This window comes from Lissotriton helveticus, chromosome 1_1 (assembly GCF_964261635.1).
Source record: "Lissotriton helveticus chromosome 1_1, aLisHel1.1, whole genome shotgun sequence".
NCBI lineage: Eukaryota > Metazoa > Chordata > Amphibia > Caudata > Salamandridae > Lissotriton > Lissotriton helveticus.
In genome coordinates, this window is record NC_136057.1 from 1,394,625,952 (window position 1) to 1,394,640,613 (window position 14,662).

At 44.3% G+C, this 14,662-nt stretch overlaps 1 protein-coding gene across 1 annotated transcript in view; it reads left to right on the forward strand.

Moving 5' to 3' along the window:
• The first annotated feature begins 3,060 nt into the window (after positions 1-3,060).
• The window catches only part of LOC144825601 (coiled-coil domain-containing protein 159-like), a 209,675-nt gene continuing 198,073 nt past the window's right edge, over positions 3,061-14,662 (forward strand). Inside the window, exon 1 of the mRNA XM_078684169.1 lies at positions 3,061-3,212. The gene's annotated coding sequence lies outside the window, so the exon portion shown is untranslated. The remainder of the gene's footprint in view (positions 3,213-14,662) is intronic.

Consider the following 14,662-nt stretch of genomic DNA (forward strand, 5'->3'; position numbering starts at 1 on the left):
CAGGTACGTTTCCACAGGTGCCCTATATGCCAGGAATTACCTCTGGTATACCAGTATTTACCAGTGGTGCCCTTCATGCCAAGAATCACCGTCAGTATTTTGTCACAGGTGTCTGTCATGCTACGAACTGCCACAAGTATGCCAGTGCCAGTATTATGCCAAGGGTGTCTCTATCAGACAATATTTACCTTCCATATGACAGAGGCCACAATAAACTTGCAAGCATCACATTGTCGCTCACACGCACTCATTCACACTCTTTCACTCACTCACTCATTCATTATCACAATCGTACACCCCACTACACTCACTCACTGACATTCACTCTTAATCTCACTCAATCCTTCTCACTCACACATATTTACTGATATGCACTCACACAATTTCTCTCACCACCTGTCACTGATTCTCACTGCCTTTCGCTCACATACACAAATGCTCACACACCAAAAGCTCTCTCTCACATAAGCCCATTCTTATCCACAAGCACTCACACAAAATACATTTAAACCACTTTTACTTACCACTGCTGCAGCGAAAGGTCCTGTTCCAGCTAAGCGTACTCAATTTTTAGAGCACTAATAAAGAAAAATAAAATATCCACAATTAGTATAGTGAAATATAAGCAGAAAATAAAGAATGCAGAGCCACACCTGTGTTCTTGGCACTGATTTTGCTACCTCTGAGGCCTAGGGTCAAAAAGCAGTGAAAGGGGTGACAAGGGCCACCTCTAAATGACGTCCATGTGCATAATACCTCCTTGTCTTTAATAAAATCGGGACTCTCCTTCACAACTGGCTAGGAGAATTTGTACTTTTCCTTCTTAAGGAATTGTCAAATGTTGGCATGTATGGAAACGACTTCCATATTAAGGTTTCCTGCTGCTCTTAGTGCACACTATGATAAAGTCTATCCATTGGGTGCCCACATGATGCCTGGTGATACAATGGTTTGCAAAATCAAAGGTTTTATTACGGTAACAAACTTTTGAAAAACGAGAACAGGCCTGGTAAATGGGTGTAGAAACACAAATGACTAATAGACTCCTATGTGACAAAGAGCAAACCGTGACGTCACTCAAAAGACGACCAGGGCTTCCGCACACGTCCACTGTGACGTCAGACGGTCGGGCCGTCAGCCGCACGGAAGAGGCAAAGGGGGTTCCCCCCTGAGAAAACTTTGAAAAGAATGAGGTGAAATAGTGCATTTTATTGCACAATTGCCGCATAAATTTGTTAAAATGCTACGTACAATGAAAGGGCACTGATTAAATATTCAAAACTTTTCTTGCTGAGCCAAGCCAATGAACCTAACATTCCCAAAGACTTGCCCGCAATTATTTTTCAAAATGTGTTATGGGTGATCCCATATGTAAAAATAACCTTTGTTGTATCAGGGCCAGCATTTTGTTATGAGGTGCCCAAATGTCCCATGGGAGGCCTCTTATATAAGAAAATGGCATAAAATATGCAAGTATCAGAATTTTACATTTTATGCGGCCCAGGTACCAAAGTTGACCCTCATGTCAAAAATGAACTCAGGATGTCAGGGCCAGCATTTTTCATAGTTGTCACTATTCCATATGCCAGGTTATCCACCTTTATGCCAAGAATGATCTCCATTGTGCTAGTACCAGCATTTTGTCACTGGTGCCCACATTCCAAGAATTTCTTGAAGTATGTCAGTATGTTTCCACAGGTGCCCTATATGCCAGGAATTACCTCTGTGTGCCAGTATTTTGTCACAGGTGTCTGTCATGCTAAGAATTGCCACAAGTATGCCAGTGCCAGTATTATGCCAAGGGTGTCCCTATCACACAATATTTACCTTCAATATGACAGAAGCCACGATAAACATGCAAGCATCACATCACATTGTCGCTCACACTCACTAATTCACACTCTTTTCACTCACTCACGCATTCATTATCACAATCTTACACCCCACTACACTCATTCTCTCTTTCTTGCTTTCACTCTTAATCTCACTCAATCCTTCTCAATCACACATATTAACTGATATGATCTCTCACCGCCTGTCACTGATTCTCACTGCCTTTCGCTCACATACACATGCTTGCACACAGAGACACAAATGCTCACACGCCAAGAGCTCTCTCTCACGTAAGCCCATTCTGATCCACAAGCACTCACAAAAAATACATTTAATCCATTTACTTACCACTGCTGCCGCGAGGCGGTCCTGTTTCAGCTAAGAGTACTCAATTTTTATAGCATTAATAAAGAAAAATTAAATATTATTCACAATTACTATAATGAAATATAGGCATAAAATAAAGAATGCAGAGCCACGCCTGTGTTCTTGGCACTGATGTTGCTATCTCTGAGGCCTAAGGTCACAAAAGCAGTGCCAGAGGTGACAAGGGGCACCCCAAACGACGTCCATGTGCATAATACTCATCTCCTTGTCTTTAATCAAATCTGGACTCTCTTTCATAACTGGCTAGGAGAATCTGCAATTTTCCGTCTTAGGCATTGTCAAATGTTGGCATGTATGGAAACGACTTTTCCTGCTACTCTTAGGGCACCCCGGCACACTATGATAAAGTATGTCCAATGGGTGCCCGCATGATGCCTTGTGATACAAGAGGTTTGCAAAATCAAAGGTTTTATTGCTGTAACAAACCTTTGAAAAACGAGAACAGGCCTGGTAAATGGGTGTAGAAACAAAAACAACGACAAATATGTTCTTATGTGACAAAGCAAACAGTGACGTCACTCCAAAGAAAACCAGTGACATTGTCCGTCTCAATAACACAAGCAAACACAAGACCCTGCATATGCGGTTCGTTCTCAAAAGAAAATATATAATTAGCACCTGACTGGCTTGTGGGACTATATACTTCAGGAATATAAATTAGAATGAAACACAAAATTAAGCTTCCGCAACCCCCTCTCGCCCCCTAAATAACTCTGACACCAAAGTATGTTTTATGCTTATGAGTTTGCCGACCTACTTCATTTTTTCCCTCTTACTTGTAGGCTTGCTCTTATTTCCGTGGACACAGTCATCATAGTCAGGGGCGACTGTATCACTCGCAGAGCGGTCGTGACATCAGCAGGCCTCTGTGATGGTGGCTCCGGTCTTGGCCCCGCCCCCTGCGCAGCATAGCTGCTTTGTGGGTGCCCGGCAGGGTTACGTCCCTGTCGCGCTCTCTCGGATCCAGTGCAGGGCCGGGAACAAATAAGAAGGTATGCGTGGATCAAGATTATGTGACGCGCAAGTATGACAGGTTGGGGGAAAGATTTTTGGGGAGAGAATGTATGACTGTGTGATTTCATTGGCTTATATCCCGCTTGGCCCTTTGGGAGTTGTAGTTTACTGTAAATTGAGGCATTCTAAAGTTTTCCCCACAAACAGATCCTGCAGAAAGCTATGGTTCTAAATCAGTGTAAGTAGCAAATATGTTTTAAGATCTCGGGGGCAAGCTGGGAACTGTGGTTCAGACACGATGTAGTGCAAATCCATCCTTGAAAACACCTGTGTATGCAGATGTCAAGTGGTTCAATGTTCTGTGGGACATCTTCCGAAAGTCCTGCTTTTCGAACACTCTCTTGAACTCTGCCCAGCCGCCCAAAGAAAGACGAGGAGACAGTGTCACAGCTCGGTTTGCCACCTTGCCATCTGTTCACGTCTAAGATTCTACAGAGGCCCGCCCGGCCATGAGTCTTAAGTAGAAATGTACATGACATCTTCAGTATTCATTTTTAGCATGGCTTTTCAGTAATTGTTTACTTTACTTTAATTATGAGCCAGGGATCATTAAGGCAGCCGTTGAACACATTTTAAAGTGTTTTCTTCTTACATTTATAGTTTAAAGCATGTACTGATGAGGGAAAAAATACTGACTTTAAGGTGGTCCACATTTTTGTACAAATTTTAAAGAGTTTTCTTCTTACATTTATAGTTTAAAGTATGTACTGACAACGAAAAAAATACAGACTTTAGGTGATCCACATTTTTGTACTAACAGTCATACAGGTATAACAGTTATTCCGATAAAAAAACACAGCCAGGTGGCAACGCTAGCCCCAGCTAATTTTTCGTCTGAGTTTGTGTAGACCATCTTTATACCCTGAAATCGCACCCGTTATGAGGGTGCATGCATCAGTGGCAACCAACCGTGAAGGTGCTGGCTGGCACACTACTGCTTCCTTCTGAAAACATAGTTCAAAACAATAAACAATAATGCCCTGGTTGCTTACTGGTAATCTTCATTACACCAAGTCCGAGCCTTACTTGCCAAAGTCATTACATAATGAGCAATAGTTTCTGTGGGAAGATCGTCAACGCAAAAGGTAGCCTGCTAGTTTCCCATTCCCCCAAGATGGACTACTCCCTCCCTCTAATTAGTATAAAACAAGCATTTGCAATGCACTAGGTCTCGCATTTGCAAGAGATTAAGCTATTGGCATTGTAAATGACAATGCCTTTTATTTATGTTTTAAAAACCAACACGTAAATTAAAGATATTGCCATTTACAATGCCAATAGCTCAAACTCTCACAACTGCGAGACCTATTGCATTGCAAATGCTTGTTTAAGACTTGTACCCTGCAGATAAAAGACCATGAGAAGGGGCTTCTCCCTTTAGTCCCTCTTTAAAGACACAGGTGTTCCCAGTCCCTGAGGTTCTTCTAGTCTTAAAACTCCTCGAATAGCTCCTGGAGAAGTTTCTACTGTTAAAAACCACGAAGAAGAGAGAGAACTCCTAGACCTACTCCTCACAGCAGCCCTTAAAATAATCCTAACGAACTGGAAAAACACAGCCAAAGCAAACTTCAAAACATGGATTAATTGGGTCACCTTCCTGAGAGGAGCCGACAACATTACGGGCAACTTCTCAAAAGAACATAAAGCCAAGCTACACATGTGGGACCCTCTCGACGAGCACCTGAGGAAGACCCAGTAAAGGACAACCCCCCCCCCTCTCTCTTCTCTCTTTTTTCTTTTTTCTTCTTTCTCTCCTCCTCCAGTGGAGGGAGAACAAACGCGCACCCACGAATGGACTGTTATAGATATGACCGCCATTATTGTACGCACACCTGTATATATATATTTTTGTACGGCCTTCTTTTGTATGCCAATAAAAAAAAATTCTATACAAAAAAAAAAAAAAAAAAAAACCACGAAGTAGTAACTTTACTGAAATAAACTTGGTGGAAGACAAAAAAAAAAACTTCGATGAAGGCTCTTCTCTTAAAGATGGGAAGTGCGAGTTTTCGTTTAAACTAAGAAATGTGGTAGGATTCTGGGCAAAGCATTTCACAAAAAGCCCACAAGGACAGCGCCCTCGATAGATGCTCCTTCCCTGCGGCTGCGAAAAGCAACTACCAGGTGCATAACCGCCAAGAGATACCCCCCCGCGCTGCAGATTTTAAAATACAGAACACAAAAAAACACAAAGAAAAGAAGACATATCCAGCAGAATGTGCACTTAATGCCAGGCCAAAACAACCATCATTACCACGTAACCCAAATGTTTTCTGTACGTAAAATTGCTTTGCAAAATATTTGCCCCATCTGCTGCGAGGTGCCAAGATAGTTTCTGTTGCTAGCTAATGGCCCTTTGTGGCAACCAGGCAATTGACTGGTGCTGCCGCCTGCATTAGGCGCAGCCGTGCACAATTCTGTATTTATGTGGTATTATGTGCGGGGTCCCAGCAGGGGGGCGGGGGTGTGCATCGCATTAGGAACCATAGCCCCCTCGGCCTTTCTCGGCGCGCGCTTTGGCAGCCAGGGCCATTCTTGTAAATGAACAGCGTTGATCAGGCAAGAGAGTAAAACAGGCAACAATTTAGGGCCCTGTGTAAAGAGCCGGCATTGGGGTCTCTTTGCAGACACATTCTACATTTATACGCGTGTCAAGGGACGAGGGAGGCGCAGATGCTAAACAGGCCAACAAAGAGCCACATGCGCGCGTGGTGTCCCCTCCGCTCTACCGGGCGCTTTGGCTCCTGCTGGGCTCGGCTCTCCGCCGCAGCCCCTGCCAAGCACTGAAGCCGCCGATTTCAACAGATAAAGATTAAGCACAGCTCTACGGCATTGTTGTTGTGTTTGTTTGTCATCGCTGCATAAATTCTCGATGGGGCCACCGCAGATGTGGCCCGCTTGCTGCTTTTTGTGCACATGGGTGTCCATCTCAGGGCTGTGCTTGCAACTTGGCCTCCAAATGCGGCGCATCTGGCAGTTTGCAGTGAATTCTAAAAGATGGCTAAACTGGGATTCACTGTAGAGTTCCCCCAGGGACGGTGGGCTACCACTTACCTCGAGTGGCGTAGATGAATGGTACAGGCCCCTGCTGCCACCCTCGCCCTTTCCAAGACATGACATTGTGCAGAGAGGGCAAAGCAAACCCATGCCTCTCTCCACTAAATCACAGCCAACAGCCCCCATCAAGGCCGACCGCAAAAAATACAATCAACCCTGGGCATACGGGGCCAGGTCTACGAATCTCGAGTTAATCTCACGGATAAAGTTGGCATAAAAATGCATTTCATACTTCCCAAAACACCTTTTTTGAAGCCTTTCACAGGGGGGAAATTGAGACATCCTCCCCCCTAAAAATAGTAATAAATACAGGACTCTATTTAACTAATCAACCCTTATGAAGAAGAGTCATCTCAGGACAAGATGAAAACAAGCGCGCTCGCTCGAGGACACGCTAATTAGAAACAGGTGGCCCTCATAAAGATAACAAATTGCTTCACGACAGCCGTGGAGCAGAGGAGCCAGGCCCGATAGGCCGGACAAAAAAGGAGAAAGGGCAGTGGCCAAGAAGCATCATTTTCAATGGGAAGCCAGCGTTTAGCATAAATGCTGACGCGACCCAAAGGAAATGATGGGCGGGGCTTCGAGCCCCCTTCTAAAATCTACTCTCTTACAATATCTCTCGCCCAGCGAGCAACGCTTTGCGCTTTAACGCCAGGCGAGACCTAAAAAGTCACCCTCTTGCAAATCCTGTTTAATTAACAAAACCTCCAATTGTCTGATTTAGTACCCTTCCTGAGCTGGGAAGGATGGGGAACTGAATTGTGGCGAGGAAAAATTGGACTCGGAGTACTGGAGACTACTGAAAAGGGACTGTTTCTAAATTTTTTGCTGTTGGTATTTCCCTGGTGGGACTCGGAGTCCCTGGGAGCACCGCCTCTTTACCCGACCCAGCTGAGGCAGGGGGGAGGAGCCCTACTGAAGCACTCATAGCGCCATCACTGTTCCTGATGTATGGGACATGCCCAGGCAAAGCCCGGGCCAAGGGTGGGCCCGTCCTGCACCTGTCATCGACTGTAGGAGGCTGGTCTGTGCCCGGTCTCTCGGTTTGACGCTCTGGATGCAAACCCTTTTTCTACCAGTGGTAAAGGTAGCAGTGATTTTCTTTTCCTCAATTTGTATGGAAGTTATAATTGTTATAACGGTCGGAGTGCACTGTGGTTTACTGTTCTTCATTAAACATGGGGGAAAATAAGCCACCAGGAAGCCGTCAAGTTGCCACTCCGTCCTCCAAGGACACCTCTATTGATCGGATGCCTCAACGTGCAATAAATGTAATATGTAATGAATTTGCTCTTGCAGAGAAAAGGATGTCCTGTGGCTCAACTGATCCCAGCCATGAGCTTGTAAATGGCTTAGGAGCAAGTGTATTATCTCCCTCACCCGCAAATGCTGTTTCACTGTTAAGAACTGAGACTCCGGGATGTTCTAATTCTCCAAGTTTAAATCTACTGTTAACAAATGGTCAGAAGAGCTAGCTTTCATGTCGGTGGTAAGGGGGGGGGTGGATGGGACATTGGTTCCCCTGCCTTCCCGAGGAAATCCAAACACGGAGCCCACCTAAAACAAAATCAATCTAGTACCACAGTTGCTGCCCTGATTCAGGTTGCCACACAGGCCCACACTCAAAATTTGGGTAAAGATACACCATTTTTAACCACTACTTCCTGCAATACATCCCCACTGAGGGAAAGGACTACTGACTGGCTGACTCACAATGGCGCAGAGCAATTATTCGAGGACTTCTTCTCTTGTCTAAAATCTTGGCTAAAATTGGATCTTTCTCCTTTAACTGCTCGCGTAGATGCCTTTAAAAAGAAACTTGTGCCTTTTTGATCCCATTTGGTTTTGTTGCATCAAGCCAGTGCTGCTCTACCACCTGCAGACCTTACATGCATTAAGACACCGCTGCCAGCTACATTCGCAGTGACTTTTGGCTCAAATTTGGTGCTCTCAGCAGCTAGTGTTTCCTCTAATAGTCAACACCGCTTGGTCTCCTCTTCAAGTGGCACCGTGGGCTTCTTTAGTTCCACACTCTGGTCCTGCACCTGTTATCAGTAAGGAAGTGTGTCCGTTGGTACCTCTCGAAACTATACCATCGGTTAGCACTCTTGCTTCAGTGCCAGACCGCGTAGTGATTAATCTTCCACCTGCCGCTTGTCCTTATGTGGCTGTACTTACTGATGTCCCACCCCTAGCAAGGGGTCAAGTGAATGTGCAGAGGAACTGTTTAATAAATCCCTGAATTGGTTGGTGAGACACAAAAGTTTCCCTCTTGCGTATGCCAAGGATATTTTAATGGTCAGAAGATGCGCTTGGATTGGGCCACGATCAGCAGAAACCTCTGTAGACTGTGTTATTGTCAATTTTAGACTTCCTTTTATAGCATGTAAAGTATTGTTGGATCAAGTCCGCAGTCAGCCCCAAGGAGCAATATTGCTCTGGTACCATTGGGCTTCTTTTACAAACCGGCAAGCCACTATGTCAATTATCCATAGCACTATGATAACGTAATCCATAATCTTTGCATGAACCAGACTCGAGATTGCCAGCAGTGATTGCCCTCTCGCTCCCTTGGTACTTTTTGCCTTGGCTCAACTCCTAAGCCTTGTGCAAATGACCCACCAGGTCTTTGCAGCTGAGCCGCCGCTCTCTTTAATGTTTCAACATTCAACAGGTTCAATGTCCTTTCTTCAGTCGATTGATTTACTAGCGTAGATAGTTCAAATGCTTTAGCAGACCTAGTTTCTATGGCTGTTCCTGTCTCCTTAACTAGAACCCACAATAATGTACCCACAGGCTGTAGATTCTCTTGATTGAGTTGGAATGTTGCAGGGTTAGGAGAAAAGGCGAAGAACCCTGGCTGGTGCTCATTTATTAGTACATATGATATTGAAGCCATGTGGGAGACCTAGGCCAACTCCCCAGTTACCATAGATGGTTATGCTGGTTATTTAACACAAACAATTGCTTCCCTGTGGGTGGGAACGGTGGGCGGTCTTACAGTCTGGGTCTATTCAAAGTTATGTGTGGATGATAAATAAACCTATCGATAATGGATCTGGACCCTTTCAAGCTTTTCAGTTCTGGGATTGACTGTCCCATTTTACAATTCATGTTGTTAATATTTACAACAATGATTTTGTTAATTGAGGTGTTTACTTTTTTCTCATTTGTTTGATTTTCTATCTAATCTTTCACCAGCCAAGAATAGTAGGATAATACAACTATCATATGTTCTGTGTGGAGATTTCAATGCTAAACTGGGTGAACCAATATTAAGAGTTGGGTCCTCGAACGGAGGTGCTTAAGTAGTAACCAGAGATGAGAGGCGTGGTAAATTAGCCAGCTATTTAGCAACGCACAATTTAGTCAACCTCATCATCATAATCATCAATAAAGTCTTTATTTCGATTTTCAAAATCATAGAAGACAGAGTACATCAAACCTAGTTCAGAGAGTGAGTTCCGACATCCCAGCCATAGAGGTCATGGTCAACCCTCTATAACTGATTATATATTCGTGTCCTGAAGCCTTTACCCTTTGTTTAAGAGCGGGGTTGTTCAAACGGAATGGGGTGATCATAATGCACTCTCCATTTTGGGATTCCTTCCCCTTAATAGGTTCTCACCTACACCCGCAATTTCACCAGTACACAACTTTGGCGACTGCCTTCGGCTGGTTTGGAGACTCAGTAATCCCTCTGATGCCTTAGCATCTCTTCTTAACCTGTATCAAGGACTATTTGTTAACTGATTGGCTGAATCCCGTGGGGACTGTATGTTGTTATCTTATAATAGCTTAGCACTGGCCATGAAACAGTTTCTTTTAACACTTACTCGGGCCAACAGGAATGTACAAAGGTGGTTTGGTAAGTCATGCTCGATGGCTGATCATAATTTAAAACAGGTTCTATCAATTACTCCCAGAGTGCAAGCTGATGTATCAGCGGCTCGCTTGGTCTACAAACATGCCCTGAACAAAAGGAAGAAAGCCCTGCATAAAAACGATTGCCAACTACTAGAAACAATATTAGAAAAAAAGGTCTCTGTGTTTCCAAACCTGGAAAGGTATATACAGTGCAAACCTTCAAAACTCAAAAACCCATTAATGGATTTTTGAGTTTTGAAGGTTTGCACTTTATATACCTTTCCAGGTTTGGAAACACAGGGACCTTTTTTTCTAATATTGGTCATTGCTCCTTGTCCCTAATTGGATTTGTAAGGAGACCTCCCTGATCTTTTAAATAATAACAACTACTAGAAACAGCAGCAGTGAGGGGTAAAAGCACTATTTTTGGAATACAGTACAGAGTATAAGATCATTATCAATTGTAATATCTTGAGGGCAGACTGGGTCTCACATTTTACCACCATTTATTATCTAGAAGAGAATGTAGAATTAGACATCTCCCCATGTACAAAACTGTCAAGCACCTCACCACTTAACCTATCGTTGCCCAAGTTGGTGCAGGCTACACATCAGTGCACAGGTGGGAAAGTGCCCGGGCCAGATGGTATCCCAATGGACCTCTTAAAATGTAATGTAGAGGTATGGGGCCTGTTGATAACCAACATCTTTAACAGCTCCCTGAATATGAACATATTGGTCCTTATCGACCACAGTGCCCATTTTTAAAAAGGGGGGATTGCATGGCCCCAAAATGCTATCAACCTATTTCACTTATTGACACCACAGTCAAAATTATTGGAAGAGAGATTTATAATCACCTGGTTGAGTGGGCTGAATACCGTAACATTCTTTTGCCCATCCATTATGGATTCTGCCACGGACTAGAAACAACCGAGCAGTGCCTGATCTTGAGTTTAATCATAAATAAATATACTGTGGCTAAGCACTGTCCCCTGTATCTTGGGTTTATGGACCTGTCTATGGCATTTGACTCAGTGAATAGTTCAAAGCTGTGGCTAATGCTGTTGGAACTTGGGAGTCAGGCCTTTTTGGTCAGCTTTCTGTATTACCTAAATGTCGATCTCAAAGCCAAGTGCGCATCAGCTCGAATGGCGACATGTTGCCTGACATTTTTTTTAAACGTGGAGTGTGCCAAGGGTGCATATGGGCCCCTTTACTGTCTATTATATATATAAATGATCTTTGCCCCCAATACACATCCATTAAGATCAATGGGGTCACCCTGTATCCCTCGGAACCTGGGTTACTAGTTATTAAGCTACAAGTCGTTCCGTTGGGTAAGTACCACGGGGTACTGGTTCAGAACCTGATTATTTCTTTCACAATCAATAGTGATTTTGTACTGGACTTCTCTAAATGTACCACACCTCTGTAAATTTTTATCAAAAATATATATATTTATTAAATTATTTGTTTTATTTCTCTATTTTTCTTGCTAATTGTGGGGGCTGTCTGACAAGAAAACAGAATAACAAATACACAGACAATTCAATGGGTGACTGTGGTGATATATTGTGCAAATGGGTGACCTTTCAAATTCAAACAAAAAACAAGACAATAACATAAATTCTCTCTCCTTTTCAGGTCTTTCACTTTAGCTAGTCCTATTTTTAGGTCTTGTTGAGCCAGCGCATGCGCTGCTCTGCGAGACAATAGTTAGGGCTTTTAAAAGTCCTACCAAAGCTCTTTGTGTAGCATTCTGCGTGCGGTCACGTGCACAGGAATGAGCAGAGGCGCCATATGGCTTTATTCTCGCTCGGCCAAACGCACACACCTCGCTTCAATCCTCCTCCACCTCCTCCACCACAGAGCGCGTCTCGCCCATGTTTTGCAATGTTCTACCTGTTAATGTTGCTTATGAAAATCTGCAGCAATTTGGAAAAGTAAAATGCTTATTTACGTTTTTTTAAACATTTTTAAACGTGTTCTCAGTTCAGGGACTGGAAATGCTGAACATAGGCTTAAACTGCCTCCACGCAGTTACTCTGGTAACTTATCAGCTTAAACTTTATTTAAGCTAGCATTAGTTGAGATAAGTAATTTTGTTTTTCTAAAGTTGCTGCCCCATGTTTATGGTGTATAGTCTCAGAAAATGGGAGTTGTTGTCAAATGGCTAGTGGCCAAAAAAGAACCTCAAACCACGTGTGTGAAAGCTGTTTAATTTTCTTTTAACTTTAGGTCAAGGAGGCTGGTTAAAAATACAGCGCATCTATGGTCGGTGGAGGAGAGGTCAGGCTGACCCCTCCCCTCACAGCACTGCTCCTGATAAAAGGACGATTAGGCTGTTGAGGAGTACAGCAAGCTGGCACGCTGCTATCTCCTCAGACCTTTTGGAAACCTATGGTATGATTGCTGCTAATGGAGGGAAAGCAAGTGCTGGGACTGGAAGTCTCAAGAAAGTGCTGACTCGGGGCTGATGACAGACGCTTGTTTTTTGTTTGTTTTTGTTCCAGTCTGTTCTCTTCGCTCTTGGAAACGTCACAGATGACGTTTGCATAAACTTTTTAAATGTATTGCAGAGGTATCTCTTGAGCTGCTGATGCAGGACCCCTATCCAGCGTCGGACGCCTCAGCTTTGAAGCTTCAAAGGAATCCCTTTTGGAAGCATTCCACCTTGTCACCTTTTGGTTATGCATCACCATGGTGGCTGGTATATCCTTTCCAGTGAACCTTATATCACTAAAATCGTTGGCACCATGTGATGTCCTATACTCTGCCCTTACCAGATATGCATAGCTGGTTGGGTACATAAAACAACATATCTTTAGGACATTAGACCCGTGAGTCTGTACTTGATGAATTTGGATTTCTCTCAAATGAGGAACATATGGTAGACCTTGTTAAAATGGAGCTTAATAAGACTCCATTTCATATGTTCCTTTACTGAGGACATCTGTCCCTGTAAAACTTTAACACGATTTTATGTATTCCAAGTCACGGAGCTTTTGAACCTTCGGGTTCTTGAGGCCTCAGTCTGATCTCTTGATAGATTGCATTCCTGGTCATGGCTTCAGCCAGATTAGTGTGTGCACTCAAAGCCCTGGATTTCAATACCATATAGTTCCCTAACAAGACCTTTCATTTACTCAGTGCTGCATGGTGCTGTTACTGACGTTGCTTCCTGGTACAGTTAATGGCTGATGTTAAACCTGGGTGAGGAGGATTGTTCGCAAGGTTCACAGGGTACAATAGGATTTGGTCTATACTGCCCGCTCAGTGCTGTGTTTTTTGTGACAAGTGGTTAGTGCATTTTTGGGCGTTAATAGTGCTGCCAATCCGCTTACTATGTTCTCTAACTCCCTGTCTCTTCTCCCGTGCTGATCTGCTGTTCTCTTCCACCCCACCTCCTTCTTTAACTCCCTGTTCTCTTCTCCTGTGCTGATCTGCTGTTCTCTTCCACCGCCTCCTTCTTTAACTCCCTGTTCTCTTCTCCCATGCTGAGCTGCAGCTCTCTTCCACCCTGCCTCCTTCTTTAACTCCCTGTACTTTTCTCCTGTGCTGAAATGCTGTTCTCTTCCACCGCCTCCTTTTTTAACTCCCTGTTCTCTTCTGTGCTGATCTTCTGCTCTATTCCACCCACTGCCTTCTTTAACTGCCTGTTCTCTTCTCTTCTCTTCTCCTGTGCTGTTCTGCTGCTCTCTTCCACCGCCTCCTTCTTTAACTCCCTGTTCTGTTCTCCCGTGGTGATTTGCTGCTCTCTTCCGCATGCCCCCTTCTCTAACTCCCTGTTCTCTTCTCCCGTGCTGATCTACTGTTCCCTTCCACCACCTCCTTCTCTAACTCCCTGTTCTGTTCTGCCGTGCTGATCTGCTGCTCTCTTCCACCCGCCCCCTTCTCTAACTCCCTGTTCTCTTCTCCCGTGCTGATCTGCTGTTCCCTTCCACCGCCTCCTTCTCTAACTCCCTGTTCTCTTCTCCCGTGCTGATCTGCTGTTCTCTTCCACCCGCCTCATTGTCTAACTCCCTGTTCTCTTCTCCCATGCTGATTTGCTGTTCTCTTTCACCCTGCCTCCTTCTCTAACTCCCTGTTCTCTTCTCCTGTGCTAATCTGATGTTCTCTTCCACCCGCCTCCTTCTGTAACTCCCTGTTCTCTTCTCCCATGCTGATCTGCTGTTCTCTTCCACCCCACCTCCTTCTTTACCTCTCTGCTCTCTGCTCTCTTCTCCGGTGCTGATCTGCTGTTCTCATCCAACCGCCTCCTTCTTTAACTCCCTGTTCTCTTCTCCCGTGCTAAGCTGCTGCTCTCTTCCACCCCGCCTCCTTCTTTCACTCCCCGTTCTTTTCTTCCGCGCTGAAATGTTATTCTCTTCCACCCACCTCCTTCTTTAACTCCCTATTCTCTTCTCCTGTGCTGATCTGCTGCTCTCTTCCACCCTACCTCCTTCTTTGACTCCCTGTTCTCTTCTCTTCTCCTGTGGTGATCTACTGCTCTCTTCCG